Here is a 16,529-nt window from a genome sequence, read left to right as displayed (position 1 = left end):
TTGCAAAAGCTTTTAATATCTTTTAAAGTTTATTTCTGTTTAACTCTCATAATTTATATTCTCCCTGTTCATCAAGTTATTACTCATCATTGCTGATATTTAAAACCTTTCCAATCTTTATGGTTATTAGTAGTTTTTGAAACACTATAAGCCTCTTCTTTTAACCAAGTACTATCCATAACTTGTTTAGTTCGTCATGGCTGTCGTGATTTTCCAATGGAGTTTCTTCCCGTACGTTATGTATACTCGTTGACAATCATGAATTATTTATTTAAATATTTTCCACTTCATCTTCCGTCATATTTTTTAATCTAATTACTAGAATGTATCTCAGCCAACTCGCCTCTAAATGGCATTGTTTAAATTTAAGACTGATGTTTCGGACTTAACATGGAATACTATCATAATTTGATGACTCTTCTCCAGATGATACTACACTAGAAGATTACTAATTAACCCTGCCTCGTCACACAATGCTAGATATAAAATAACCTGTTCCTTTTTGGTTCATCGACACATTGTTCTAGTAAACTCTCTCGAATGCATTCCAATAACTCATCCTTCAAGTACTTTTTGCCAATGTGTTTCTCACAGTCCATATGAAGATTAATAATCATTCACAATTTATATATTGTTCACTACTATTAGTACTCTCAGTGCAGCTATAAAGTACTCCCACCACTGTTTACTGCCCTTTGTTTCATCCGACCTCCACCCATACTGAGCCCACATTCTGATGTTCTGAGCTAAGAGCCTTTCTCCCCACTGCCTTTACCTCTTTCTTTAATATCAGTGCTACCGCAACTCCTTGGACTGATCATCCATGCTGGAGAAATAAAGTCATTTCTGTATACTGAAATGACATGTGCAAACTCGAAGCATGTTGGAAGAATCAGCGATGGAAAGAGTTTGACGAACATTGGTAAGATGTTTGGTGTCAACGTTATGATATATATCTACGACATGACATGAATCTGATAAATCGGTGGGTCACTGGTCAGAATCTGTTTTACACGCAGATGGGGATCGACTCCAAACACATCCTGTTCCTGAGGCTGTTTGTATCCCTGGTAAAATAAATGGGAATATTGTCTCTCAGTGACTCACTGTGACTCCCATCGATATCGTTCATCTAGGAAAGCGGTTATTTGGGAGTACCTGACTGAAGTAGAGTTAACATGTCAGAGTCATATTTTATGCTCTTATCCTTCATAAAAGCTTCTCGAAGCAGCAAAGAATGTCATCTTCCAGTCTAGATGGCTTCCGAAGTTGGTCCTTGCAGATGACATGGGGCAACTTCTAACGCAGCAGGTACAGAGGGTGCACAACAAAGATATTTAAGGACATTTCAGTCACACAGCGGCGTGCCTGAGTGGTGGTGACAAATGAGGGAAAGACAGCGGATGGGCATGGTAGGTGTTCTAAATTCAGGAACCTTCCTATAATTGGTAATTGAATCCTTCGCAGGACGAACATTTAGTTAACATAGAAACATAGAAAAATAGGTGCAGGAGTAGGCCATTCGGCCCTTATAGCCTGCACCGCCATTCAATGAGTTCATGGCTGAACATGCAACTTCAGTATCCCCTTCCTGCTTTCTCGCCATACCTCTTGATCTCCCTAGTAGTAAGGACCATGACACCCAGGTCTCGTTGCACCTCTCCTTTTCCTAACTTGTCACCATTCAGATAATAGTCTGTCTCTCTGTTTTTACCACCAAAGTGGATAACCTCACATTTATCCACATTATACTTCATCTGCCATGCATTTGCCCACTCACCTAACCTATCCAAGTCACTCTGCAGCCTCATAGTATCCACCTCGCAGCTCACACTGTCACCCAACTTAGTGTCATCAGCAAATTTGGAGATACTACATTTAATCCCCTCGTCTAAATCATTAATGTACAGTATAAACAGCTGAGGCCCCAGCACAGAACCTTGTGGTACCCCACTAGTCAATGCCTGCCATTCTGAAAAGTACCCATTTACTCCTACTCTTTGCTTCCTGTCTGACAAACAGTTCTCAATCCAATTCAGCACACTACCCCCAATCCAATGTGCTTTAACTTTGCACATTAATCTCTTGTGTGGGACCTTGTCGAAAGCCTTCTGAAAGTCCAAATATACCACATCAACTGTTTCTCCCTTGTCCACTCTACTGGAAACATCCTCAAAAAATTACAGAAGATTTGTCAAGCATGATTTCCCTTTCACAAATACATGCTGACTTGGACCTATCATGTCACCTCTTTCCAGATGCGCTGCTATGACATCCTTAATAATTGATTACTTCATTTTACCCACTACTGGGTTCATGCTGACCGGTCTATAATTACCTGTTTTCTCTCTCCCTCTTTTTGTAAAAAGTGGGGTTACATTGCCAACCCTCTACTCGATAGGAACTGATCCAGAATCAATGGAATGTTGAAAAATGACTGTCAATGCATCCGCTATTTCCAAGGCCACCTCCTTAGGTACTCTGGGATGCAGTCCATCAGGCCCTGGGGATTTATCGGCCTTCAATCGCATCAATTTCCCCAACACAATTTCCCGACTAATAAGGATTTCCCTCAGTTCCTCCTCCTTACTAGACCCTTGACCCCTTTTATATCCGGAAGGTTATTTGTGTCCTACTTAGTGAATACCGAACCAAAGTACTTGTTCAATTGGTCTGCCATTTCTTTGTTCCCCGTTTAAGACTTCCCCTGATTCTGACTGCAGGGGACCTACGTTTTTCTTTACTAACCTTTTTATCTTTACATAACTGTAGAATCTTTTGCAATCCGTCTTAATATTCCCTGCAAGCTTCTTCTCGTACTCCATTTTCCCTGCCCTAATCAAACCCTTTGTCCTACTCTGCTGAGTTCTAAATTTCTCCCAGTCCCCAGGTTCGCTGCTATTTCTGGCCAATTTCTATGCCACTTAATTGGCTTTAATATTATCCCTGATTTCCCTTGATAGCCACGGTTGAGCCACCTTCTGTTTTCTATTTTTACGCCAGACAGGAATGTACAATTGTTGTATCTCATCCATGCGGTCTCTAAATGTCTGCCATTGCCCATCCACAATCAACCCCTTAATTATCATCCACCAATCTATCCTTGCAAATTCACGCCTCGTACCTTCAAAGTTACCCTTCTTTAAGTTCTGGACCATGGTCTCTGAATTAACTGTTTCATTCTCCATCCAAATGCAGAATTCCACCATATTATGGTCATTCTTCCCCAAGGGGCCTCGAACAATAAGATTGTTAATTAATCCTCTCTCATTACACAACACCCGGTCTAAGATGGCCTCCCCCCTAGTTGGTTCCTCGACATATTGGTCTAGAAAACCATCCCTTATGCACTCCAGGAAATCCTCCTCTACCGTATTGCTTCAAGTTTGGCTATCCCAATCTACGTGCATATTAAAGTCACCCATTATAACTGCTGCAACTTTATTGCATGCACCCCTAATTTCCTGTTTGATGCCCTCCCCAACATCACTACTACTGTTTGGAGGTCTGTACACAACCCCCACTAACGTTTTTTGCCCTTTGCTGTTACGCAGCTCTCCCCATAAAGATTCCACATCATGAAACTAACATGAAACTAAAAGTCTAACACATCATTGTTGCGTTTACATAGTATATGGTTATACATCACACTATTGGATTAATTCGTTTATATTATTGGTTATTGTCATGTATATTTATTGCTTTATGTGAAGATATTATAGAATAGTGTCATATATCGCTATTTACTTTAAGTAGAGGCATTATTGATAATTGTCATGTATCTGTATTGCCTATGTTTAGACGTATTATAGCATATTGTCATTTATCCTTATTGCTTTAATATGAAGGTATTAAAATTCATCATGCATTCTTTACCTGTAACACAAGTTCGAAAAATGGAAAACAATTAAAAGATTATTTAAAGCTCCTGCATTTATATAGCGCCTTTCATGAACCGCAGATGCACCAAAGCGCTTTACAATCAATAAAGTTCTTCTGAAGTACAATCGCTGTTGTAATGTAGGAAATCAATTGAAAGAGATAATAATACACACCAATTATGCACAATGCATATGAGATCGGTAGTATTTATAAATAATTTGCAAATGATTGGTCATCAGGAGATCACATGCGTGTTGTGTTTGCTTTTTACACTAGCCTCAGAAGAAGCAGATTGAAGATTTTCCAGCAGCTTCAGACAGTGGTATTTTTCTAAAGAATGTTTGTACCATATGTTAGGACTACCTCTCTGCGTAAATGCTATTGATACAGTTGCACTCATTTTGTCCTAAGTTTAACTGTTACCATTTGTTGTGCATGTGTTTATGTCTTATATCTTCAAACCTTTATTTCATAATATTGATTTTCTCTTTTCTAAGCTGGCAATCGAAATTCCTTCTTCACACTCCCCTCTGATAAAAGCTCACTTCTACAGCTTTGCATCTCGCTGTTGTGTGTTTTAACCTTACAATCTTACAGTACTTTCGTTTAATTACACAAAATACCAACTAAGTTATTTTATTTCATAATCTATACGTGCATCTGCTTATATTCAATAATCTGACTATCTCAATTATTAATGTCGAGATTGTCAAGGGTGATTGGCGCTCTAAAATCTGTGCAAAAGTAAGACAGCGCCTGCAGAATGGATAGAATTACTGAAAACCTAATCAGAGCCTTTTACAAGATTCGATTTGGGAGAAATAGTTAACTTACCCTCAAACATGCCCACGTTGTGTGTATGTGGAACAATCTTGGAGCGAGAGGCAATCTGAGAGTTCCGTGTGAAAGCAAAGGTAGTGAGTGCATATGTTTGGTAAAGGTCTGCATCGTGGGATATTGGACAGAATCAATGTTACAATCTATGTAATTATGTAAATCATTTAACAAGTAGATTGAGAGGAAAAGTCACCATATTCTTCAACTGTTGTCTGAATTTATTCTGGATAATGGCATAAATACAGGTGTTGGTGTAGGAACTCAAAAGCTTGAGCATAGTTACAAATAACCTGAAAATAAACTTTGGCTCATTGAAATTGAAACCCACGGAATAATTATCTTTTGTAAATTCAACAAATAATACCTTTGCAACATAGCCATCAATAAAAAGTTAAAACTTCCTGACATGGCGAAGAGTAAAACGATGGAATTTCTGCGGTTCTCTGTTTCTAGCTCACTCTGAGTATCTTCATTGCCGTGGGCTCGAAGTCTCCTGCGGGCTCTACTGGCCTAGAATGCGTCTAACGGTCAGAGCATTGAGCAGCAAGATCAGAATCAACGGGAGCCACGGGGCTAGAATGCAGCCACACCAGTTAAACGCTGTCCATAAAGGAGGCGTATAAAAAAGTAACTTAACGTTGCAGTAACACGATATCTTGTTAATTATATACGATGATTTATAGATAAAATCAAAATGGATGTAAAGCACAGCGCACAGACCGTTCAAAAACCACAGCCGCCGTTTTCTCGATGCTGTATTTTGTTTTACGATTTTGCAAGAAATGGCTACAAATTGATCGAAAGTGAAAGCGATGTGTGAACCAGGCCGAACTGGCTGCAAATATTAATACACTACTGACATTAAACAGCGGGGTAATGGATAGGAAGCTACCTGGGGAAAAAGTAATACTGATCCTATTTCATATTACAGCGATGATAATGACCAGGAGATCGGTCAGCCCCATCGACACCAGATACAAAATGATACATCTGGAGAGACCACACCTTCCTTGGGAAGGGATCCCTTTCGTCACAAAATTCGCTGCAAGTAAGAGAAATGGCAGATTAGAATTCCAATATGACTTTGTGTGAATGGTGTCTGAAGTTAGTAGCCTCTTTATTTTACAGAACTAACATAGTGTCCATTGATACCGATGCATGGCATATAACCAAGTGGTATAAGTGCGAAAGTAAATTGTGAGGAGGACATGAAACATTGCAAAGACCTGCAGTACATAGGTACCTGTGGGGTCCTTGTGCATGAAAAACAAAGAGTGAGTATGCAGGTGCAGCAAGTAATCAGGAAGGCAAATGGGATGTTGACCTTTATTGCAAGAGGGATAGAACATAAAGCAGATAAGTTCTCCAACAACTGTACAGGGTATTGGTGACGCCACACCTTGAGTACTGCGTACAGCTTTGGTCTCCGTATTTAAGGAAAGATATACTTGCATTTGTCGGTGTTCAAAAAAGGATATTTCCACTCATAGGGGAACTTAAACTAGTGGACAGAGATTCAGAATCAAGCCGACCATTTAAAATTGAGGTGAGGAGGAATTTCTTCTCTCAGAGTGTTCTAAATCTAAGGAATTCTCGACCCCGGAGAGCTGTGAATGCTGGGTCATTGAATAGATGTAAGGCGGGCAGAGACAGATTTTTGAGCGGAAGTGGTTATGGGGAGCGTGCAGGGACGTCCATGATCACATCAGCCATAATCTCATTAATTGGCGTTGCAGGCTCGAGGGGCCAGGTAGCTTAATCCTGCTTCTTTTTCACATATTCTTATGTTTTTATGGAATAATACAGGAACATTTGAAATTACAACTGAAGTTTGTCAAAAGACCTGAGTGAAAGTAAAATAACGTGAAAAATAATGGGTTAAAAGTGAAGGTAGTTTGTTGCAGTACATGGAACATTGAAGTTAATTGGAAAATAAGAAACTGTGAAATTACAATAAATTAAAAAGTAACGGTAAATGCTGAAAATATAAAAACAGAAAATGAGCTTTCAACGTCAAGGTAAGAATTAATAATTTAATGAATCATCAATTCAAAATCAAGCAAATAATTTGGCCAGGATTTTGTATTTGTAAGAATCACGAAACTCGCAGCGTTTGCCTTCATTAACTTATGAAACTACCAGCACATTCTAGTGTCCAAAGACGCAGATTTAAATGTCGAAATCTGGAAGTTGCTGCAAGTAATACCCTGCTCCTCCATAGGATGCACTGATGAAGCTCTCGAAGAAAGAAATCTTAAAATCATCGGAATTAACGTGAACTTCCACTTTTACACTCTAATATCGCATCTAAAAAACTGAAAACGTTATGCCTTGTTGAATGCGGCGAACGGCGGGTTTAAAGGCATAGCAAGTCATAATTACTGTTAAAACGCTCTCTTGCATTGGATAAATACGTTGTAGACTGTTAGATTTCTGCATTGTGAAAAAAATCCTAGATTGTTAAATTAATACAATATATATTTAAAGTTTTTTTAATTTATATTTCAGCTTCATTCTTAATGCCATGAGTATGTCCCAATATCATTTTCGCTTGCTATTAAATGAGTAAAAAGTGAATGATAATCCATGCTTTCTACTTCCTGGGTTGCTGTTTAAAGAATTCTTCATTGTCACCGTCTTCTTAGCCTGCTTGATGACATCACTGTCGCTGCACGCCAGTGATCCCCTATAGGTAACACCAGAATGAAATTAATGTTGGGAAAGGTGCAATCCATGCCACAGTGATCGCTAGATGATTGTGGGCAGTATTAATTGAGGGCAGCTAACTGCAAAATCCATGCCTCTCCTTTATCCTCTCCTTTTTTTCCATCACTTTCTTTTGCTTTGTGTCCATGACTTGGATTTTGATTAACTATTATAACTTACACTTCCTGGATCAAACTTCGCATGTCTGTGTAAGGATTTCTTTCAGTCTGGTTGGTTCAGGAGATACGCAGTTACTGGTCCTCTACACACACTGATCGGCGCTGTTTTGGATTTCTGCAGACCAAAAGTTGAAGTGCAAAAATCCATATAAAGTCTGTGGGCAAGTGTAAGTACAATGAACGGCTAGCGTTGTTCGTTGAACGCTGTCCACAATTAACCAATCAGATCGAACAATCCGCAGAATCTGTACCAAGAAGTGTAGTTAGAATAGTTACTTCAAAACCAATCAGGTAAAGCGAAATAAATTGAAGCAACGAAAGCTAGGATAAAGGGAGACAGATAAAAGTGAAAGAAATAACAAATATTTATCTTTTACACTTATTGAACATCTCCAACAAAAATTAACAACTGAAGGAACAGGACTCTGCATATGTAAACGTTATGTTACAGTCCCAGAGAGATAGCTTGACAGTCGTTAATAATTATCTCGCCGTTAAAAATAATTTACATATCAATTGACTTACCCTAAATGATTCTGCGGTGTAAAGTGTGTATCTATCACATAACTATTCCTACTTCACGCAGTGTATTTGAAAGCCGAGTCTGTCGGCAAGTACCGGTTAAAGGATACAGGAAGCTCCTGTAGGATCCAAGCAACTCGGATGGCAACTTTCTGATTTCACCATTTGATTCTGCATGTGTGGACGCCGCAAGTTGATGTCCGATTTAATTTTAATAAGAGTAAGCGCTGATAGCCTCGCCTTTAATTGTTTTAGCAAAGTCAGGGCCAAAGCTTTTAAACCTCATTTCAAGGCACTCATCAGAAGTAAGACACAATGTCTCGGATTTTCCTGTAGAAACAACGGCAAGGCTATCAGTGCTGTGTTCCATAAACTGGGCGGGTTCAGATACGAGGCTGCAAATCGGTTGTGAAGGAGAATAATCCTGTATCCATTGTGTGCATGAGTGTGTATGAGTGTGTGTAAGAGTGTGAATCGGAAGTTAACTAATTGTTTCAAAAAAATAAAAAACAGAAAGCTGGGATACATTATTGTCTCAAAGGATACAACTTTAAGGGAGGAATTGGTGGTTAAGACAACGAGACAATTATAACTTAACTCCAACAAGTAAGCGATTTGTATCAATAATAAATTAATACAATAACTTACATGGCACTCCGAGAGCTGCAAGAACGATGTAGTAAATGGTATAAATCAGGCTCTTTTGTGGTGCATGCATTTTCTGTGAGCCATTCTCTGTGACACATAAAAAGGTAACTTTGTTTATATCTGGTATTACTCGTCCGAGAGACGATTTGATCACATCATAAATTTATTTTTGTCAGTTATTGAAACAAACAAATTAACAATGATTTTCACGCATGGGAATTGAATACAGTGAATGGAACAAGCAGATGTGAGTCACTTTTACTCGAATGGGTTGGATGCATTAGACTGGATTCAAATAGAAATTATACAGGCCTAAAGCGATTTTAAGAGATTCTATGAAAAGCTTGTTGTGGAATTGCCATGGTGAAACAAAGAGCCAAACATGAAAGGAGGTCACAGTAACACTGTTACTGTTCAAACCTATTTGGCAGAGGGAGGGAAACAAGGGTGATGTGTCAGAGAGGAGAAACATGTCAAGAATATAACTGGGAGAGAAGGCACGTTAGAATAAAGAGTAGTCTAGAAAGAGAAGGAATCAGACAGAAGTTGCTGTCAGATTCACAGGATAAACGTGGTGAACGCTGACAGTCTCGCTGCAATTGCAACCGCAAAATCCGAGCCATTACGTCTACTGCATTACCCTTTATTTACTTCCTCAAATAAATTAAGCAGATTGGTTAGACAACATCGGACCTTTTGTATTCCGCAACGATTAATCTTTATGACATCTAGTTTCTAGTTTATAGATGTTTTTCTACTACATCTTTTGGTAAATGTTGAGTAAGTAGCAAGAAAGATAAAAACAGATTGTAAGACCTTTTACAAGTATGTAAAAAGGAAGAGATTAGCAAAACTAAGTGTTGGTTCCTTACAGGCTGGAACAGGTGAAATAATGAAATGGCATAGACTTTAAACAAATATTTTATTTCTGCCTTCACAGTAGTTGACACAAAAACATAAAAAAGCAATGGAAAAACAAGGGAATATTAAGAGTGAGGAACTTAAATTCATTAATATCAGAAGAGAAAAAGTACTTGAGAAACCAAAATGACTAAAGGCCTACAAATCCATTCGACCGGATTGCCTACACACTAGGGTGCAGAGATAGTGGATGCATTGGTTGTCATCTTCCAAACTTTTCTGATAATAGAATGGCCCAGTGGATTGGGAGGTAATAAATATAACGCCACTATTCAAGAAATGGAGCAAAGATTAAAAAGAAAGGGAACTACAGGCCAGGTAGCCTGAACTCAGTCGTCGAGCACATGCTGGAATACATTACTGAGGAAATGATAAAAGAATATCATAACTCAAATAAATGTGTGAAACGTGATTTCCTTGGAGCAGCTGACTCCATCCCTCTGCCCAACTTCTGTCTGAGACTGAAGCAAACCTTGATATCATATTTTGACACTGAAATGAGCTTCTGACGACGTGGCCACAGCACTTGCCTCAGCGCATCCGGTGCTGTAGCCCTCATCCATGTTTTTGTTACCTCTAGATGTGTCTGTTCCAATGCACTCATAGCTGGCCTCCCACATTCTACCCTACATAAACGATAGGTATCCAAAACTTAGCTGCCCGTTTCCTGCTCACCTATCGTCCCTGGGCTCACTGAGCTACATTGGTTTCTGGTTAAGTAATGCCTTAATTTCAAAATTACCATCCTTATTTTGAAATCCCTCCATGGCATCGCCTCTCCAATCTCTCTAATTTCTTCCAGCCTCTAATTCTGCCCTCTTGCGCATCCCTGATTATAATCGCACAACCATTGTTGGCCGTGCCTTCTGTTCCCTGAGCTTCAAGCTCTGGATCTCCCTCCCTAAACCTCTCCGCCTCTCTACCTCCCTTTCATCCTTCAAGGCGCTCCTTAAAATCTACCTCTTTGACCAAGCTTTTGGTACCTGCGCTAATTTCTCCTAATGCGGCTCGGTGTCAAATATTTCAGTAGCAAAATCACATTCGGGTTTCTGACAGTTGCCCCTATCAAGAACCAACAAAGATTGGTGGAAAATTAGGTTTAATTTATTAACAAGTTTGATTATTTACATACGCATGCACTGCAGTCAAAGGTTAGCTGCAGGTGTATAGTTTTATTAAAACAAGATTAAAACTTGTAACCTCTACAGGGCATCAAATCCTGCAGTAGGTTGATTGTACAGCCCGCCCTAATTTATTTATTTGTTAATGGGAATCAAATCGGATGGGGTATATGCTCTCTTGTAAGATCCATGCAAATTGGGCGAAAGTTACTGGCGCCCAGATTGAGGCATATACTGGTTCATAGTTCAGCGTGATTGTTAAGTAACTAGGATCCAGGAAATTCCTGCTCGAAATTCAGGAGGAAGCCATGTGAAATACATTTTAAATGCAAATCTAGCAGTTAACTGGTTTATGTTGATGTGGGGTGAGGGCATTATGCGGTCTGGTTGCAAAGTCTAAAACCCACAGTTCCTGGATATAGCTCCTTGACCTAATCTGCAAGGGGAAATGATTTCCCAGCCCAATGGAGATCACACGCCTACAATGCGAGATGAATGGGAAAGCACTCTATTGGAATTGAACTGTATTGATGCAAAGTCTGGCAAAGAATGCTGAATAGCATAGAACATAATAAATAGGCGCAGAAGTCGACCATACGGCCCCTTGACCCTGAGCGCCAATTAATAAGATCATGGCTGTTCTTCGACCTCAACCCCAATTTTCCACCTGATCCCCATATCACATGATTACATTTGCGTCCAAATATCTATCTCTCTAAGCATTGAATATAATCAACGACTGAACATCCACAGTCCTCTGCGTTACAGAATTCCAAAGAATCGCAACCCTCTGAGCGAAACAAAATCTCCTCATCTCAGTCCTCAATGGTCGACCCTTGTTCCTGAGATGAAACATCCTATTTCTAGACCATCCAGGCAAGGGAAACACCGTCTGAGCATCTAGCCTATCAAACCCTCTGAGAATCTTACGTCTTTCAATGAGATCATACTTAATGCCAATACATTGAGATATAATCCAAAACCGGGCAAAACTGTGGCAGTTGGAGTTTAACGTGAGTATGTTTGAGATCATCCAATTGGACCTAAGAGAGATAGATCAGAGTATTTACTAAATTGTGAGAAGCTTGGAACTTGAGAGGAACAGAGAGGTTCCCACGTACAGGAAGCACTACAATTCAGTGGACAGGCACTAAATATATTCAGAAAGGCTAATGGAATATTGGCCATTATCGCAAGTTATTACAAGCGAACTGGAATACAAAAAGGTGGAAGTACAAGTACATATATAAGACTGTAGGTAAAACACATTTAGTGTATTGTGTTCAATTCTGGACCTCTTTCAATTCCCATTCCAGCACTGTTATCTCTGGAGTTCCCCAAGTATCTATCCTTGGCAACTCATGCTTCCCATCTCCGTGCTGCCCCTCGGCGATTATATCCGAACACAATATTACAGATTGCACATGTATGCTGATGACACCACGCTTTACTTCATCATCTGGTCTCTTGACACCTCAACTCTCTCAGATTTGTCAAACAGCCTGTGCTACATCCAGTACTAAATATCATTGTCTTTGGTCTCTGGCACAAACCCCGTTCCCTAATTACTGACTCTACCTAGTAGCTTTCTGAGCCTGAACGAGACTGATCATAATCTTGGTGCCATAATTGAACATTGGATGTGCACCCTACCACATTACTGATCCATCACCACGACCGCCTACTCCGAACTCCATAACTTCGCAAAATCTATCTCTGCCTCAGCTCAGCTGCTGCTGAAAACATGAGCCATTGCTTTTTGACATCTAGACTTGACTTTGCAATGCACCCCTTGCAGCTTACCTACATTCTACCCCACCGTAAACTTTAGATCATCCAAGACTCTGCTGTCCATGGCTTAATTCGCTATAAATCCTGCTTACCAATCATCCCTGTGCTCGCTGACCCACGTTGGCTCCTCGTCTGATAAATGCTCGATTTTATAACATTAATTCTTGTTTTCCAATCCCTCTACGGTCTCGCCTCTCCCGACATCTGTAGTCTCCTCCAACCCGACACTCCTACGAGATCTCTGCGCTGCTCCAGTTCTGGCCTCTTGAATATCTCCGGTAACTGGGAGGCCAGAGGATTGGGAATTTTTTTTAACAGCAAAGGATGACTAAAAAAAAAACTCAGAGAGGAAAGATAGATTATGAGAGTAAATTAGCAAGAAATATAAACAAACAGATAGTAAGAGCTTCAACAGGTATAAACAAAGGACGAGAGTAGCAAAAGTAAATATTGGTCCCTTACATGATGAGACTGGTGAAAACATAATGGGGAACAGGGAAGTGGCTAATACTTTGAATACATATTTTGTATCGGTTTTTATGGTAGAATAAAAACATCGCAATAAAAATAATCAAGGGGGTATAGGGAGGGAGGAACTTTAAACTATCCTTATCACTAAAGTAAAAGCACTCGGTAAAATATGGCGACTAAAGATGGACAAGTCATCTGGACCTAGTGGCCTGCATCCTAGGATCTTAACAGAAGTTGCTGCGGAGATACTGGATGCATTGGTTCTAATCTAGTAAAATATCCTGGAGTTTGTAGAGGGCTCGGTGGATTGGAAAACCGCAAATGCAACACCCCTATTTGAAAAGGAGGCAGATAGAAAGCAGGAAACTATAGACCAGTTAGACTAATATCTGTCGTTGGATAATTGCTGGAGTTCATTATTAAGCAAGCAATAGCAGGACATTTGGAAACCAATAATAAAGTCAAGCAGAGTCAGCTGTGTTTTATGAAAGGGAAATCATGTTCGACAAATTTTCTGGAGTTGTTTGAGGATATAAAAGGGGGAACCAGTGGATGTGATGTGTTTGGATTTCCAGAAGGCAGTCTATAAAGTGCCACATAAAGGGTTACTGCACAAGATAAGAGTGCACGGGGTTTGGGGAAATATATTACCATGGATAGCGGACCGGCTACCGAACAGAAAACATAGAGTCTGGAATAATGCAACATTTTCCGGTTGGCAAATGATAAAGACTGCGGTGCAAGTGTCTCAACTATTTACAATCTATAATAATTATTTGGATGAAGGGTCCATGTAATGTTGTCAAGTTTGCTAATGATACAATGATGGGTGGGAAAGCAAATTGTGAGGAGGACACAGAAAATCTGGCAGGAAACATAAAAAAGCAAATTATTATTTAAATGGAGAATAATTGCGAAATGCTGCAGTACAGAGTGAACTGGGGTCCGTGTGCATGAAACATAAAAATTTGGTATGCAGATACAGCAAATAATTGGGAAGGCAAATGGAATGTTAACCTTTATTGCAAGGTGTAAAGAGTGTAAAAGCAGACAAGTCCTACAAATCTGTGTAAAGTATTGGTGAGAACACTCCTAGAGTACTGTGTACGAATTTGGTCTCATTATACAAGCAGGGATATACTTGCATTGGAGGCTATTCAGAGATGGTTCACTAGGTTGCTTCTTGAGATGAACAAGTTGACTTGTGAAGAAAGGTTGAGCAAGTTGGGCATATACTCCTTGGCGTTTAGAAGAATGAGAGTTGATCTTATTGAAACATACAAGATACTGAGAGGGCTCGTCACGGTAGATGCAGAGAGGATTTTTCCCCTCGTGGGTTATTCAAGAGCTAGGGGGCATAGTTTTAAAATAAGGGGTCGCCCATTCAGAGCGGAAATAAGGAGGAATTTTTCTCTCAGTGTGTCTTACATCTCTGGATTTCTCTGCCAAGGAAAGCTGTGGAGGCTGGGTCACTGAATATCTTTAAGCGGAGATAGGCAGCTTTTTGAGTGATTAGGGTGTAAAGGGTGATGGGGAGCGATCAAGGAAGTGGAATTGATTCCGTGATCAGATCAGCCATGATCTTAATAAATGGCGGAGCAGGCTCGACGGGCCAAATGGCCTATGCTTGCTCCTATTTCTTGTGTTCTTAATCGCTCAACCTTTGACAGCTGTACCTTCAGCTGAAAAGGCATAAGCTTTCTAATTCCCTCCCTAAACATCTACGCCTCTCTGACGCCTTCTCCTTCTTTAACACGCTCTTTATACCCTACCTCTTCGTCCAAACTTTTGATCACCTGCGCTAATATCTCCTTAAGTGACTCGTTGTCACATTTTGTTCGATAAAGATCCTGTGAAGTGCCTTGAGATTCTTTACTATGTTAAAGGCGCTGAATAAATGTAATTTATTGTTGTTGTGCACCGCGCAAGAGGAATGATATATTAGCCAGAATAACACGAAGCATTTATTTTTTGGTATCAGCGAATAGCACACGGAAGAGAAACGTGTTGATTTGGTGAATTGCAAACATTCCTTTAAAGCCATAAAGTTCACAGTGTATATTTATACATTGAAGAAGTGCCAGTCAGTGCCTGGTAATCAGTTGGCCCAGTACATCACCATGTTTTCTCTAACGCTTACCCTTCACGTTCCTATTTCACAGTCTCAGTGTATACATTCTTATCATTTCATTGGAACAGAGGCAGCTGGAATGGATAGGGGAGGTTCATCACATGTAAGACTGAAGAGTTGTTCTTCAAATTACAACAGGCAGAGATTGCGATGTAAAAGTGCGTGCTGTTTACATTAATCAACGATTAATGCAACAGAACAACATTACGAAAAAGCTGCGACCGAGATGTAGTCCCACTTTTGTGTGTAGACACTTTACAGTTTTATTTTTCGGAGATTTCTAGCGAAATATTGTACAAACATTCTTTCAATTTCGCTAGAACTAACGATGGAGAATATATTTTCTTATATTTACTGTATCAGTAATGGAGCAATTATTCCTTGCCCGTTTAGGCTATTCCAAGTGAAAACAACGAGGGCCATTTTGTACATCCAAGTGAGCTGGCAGTGTTATGTTTAAGATTCGGGCCTGTAGCTCTCTCATTAATGGATACAGCTACTTGTGTTTAAAGTGGAGACAGCAAATTTGGTAAAAAGGAGAACGAAAGAGGGATAATAAAATTATAGCTTATCTCTGCTAGAGGCAAAGTAACAGTATTCCATTTTCGGGACAAAACTCACTCGCTGCAGTTTCAATCTTTTTCCCTTTCCTGATGCAATGTCCAATCTCAGCTGTACGGACAAAGGACTGCGGCTGAGCGGTGGGCACTAGGAGGATAGAACAACGAAGCTGTTCTCATCTGGGAGCAGTAATGAACTTGTCTGTCCAACCTATCGGGAGGCTCCAAAGGGCGTTGCAGCGAGGGTTGACCAAAAGAGTGTGACATGCAGGAAGGTACCAAAGAACTTTACAACCAGGGAGGTTCCAAAGCGCTTTACACCCAGGGAGGTTCCAAAGGGCTTTACACCCAGAGACGTTCCAAAGTGCTTTACACCTAGAAAGGTTCCAAAGGGCTTTACACCCAGGGAGGTTCAATGGAGCTTTACAGCGAGGGAGGTTCCAAAGTGCTTTACACCCAGAGATGTTCCAAAGATATTTACACCCAGGGAGTTTCCAAAGATATTTACACTCAGGGAGGTTCCAAAGTGTTTCATACCCAGTGAGGTTCCAAAGTGCTTCACACCCAGGGAGTTTCCAAAGAGATGTATCCCCAGGGAGGATCGAAAGTGTTTTACACGCAGGGAGCTTCCAAAGAGATTTATACCCAGGGAGTTTCCAAAGATATTTACACCCAGCAAGGTTCCAAAGTGTTTTACACCCGGAGGTTCCAAAGTGTTTCACAGCCAGGCAAGTTCCAAAGTGTTTTACACCAAGGGTGG

The sequence above is a fragment of the Pristiophorus japonicus genome, unplaced genomic scaffold (assembly GCF_044704955.1).
Source record: "Pristiophorus japonicus isolate sPriJap1 unplaced genomic scaffold, sPriJap1.hap1 HAP1_SCAFFOLD_251, whole genome shotgun sequence".
Lineage (NCBI taxonomy): Eukaryota > Metazoa > Chordata > Chondrichthyes > Pristiophoridae > Pristiophorus > Pristiophorus japonicus.
The sequence above is the reverse complement of the archived record's forward strand: the minus strand, read 5'-3'. Positions refer to the sequence as shown.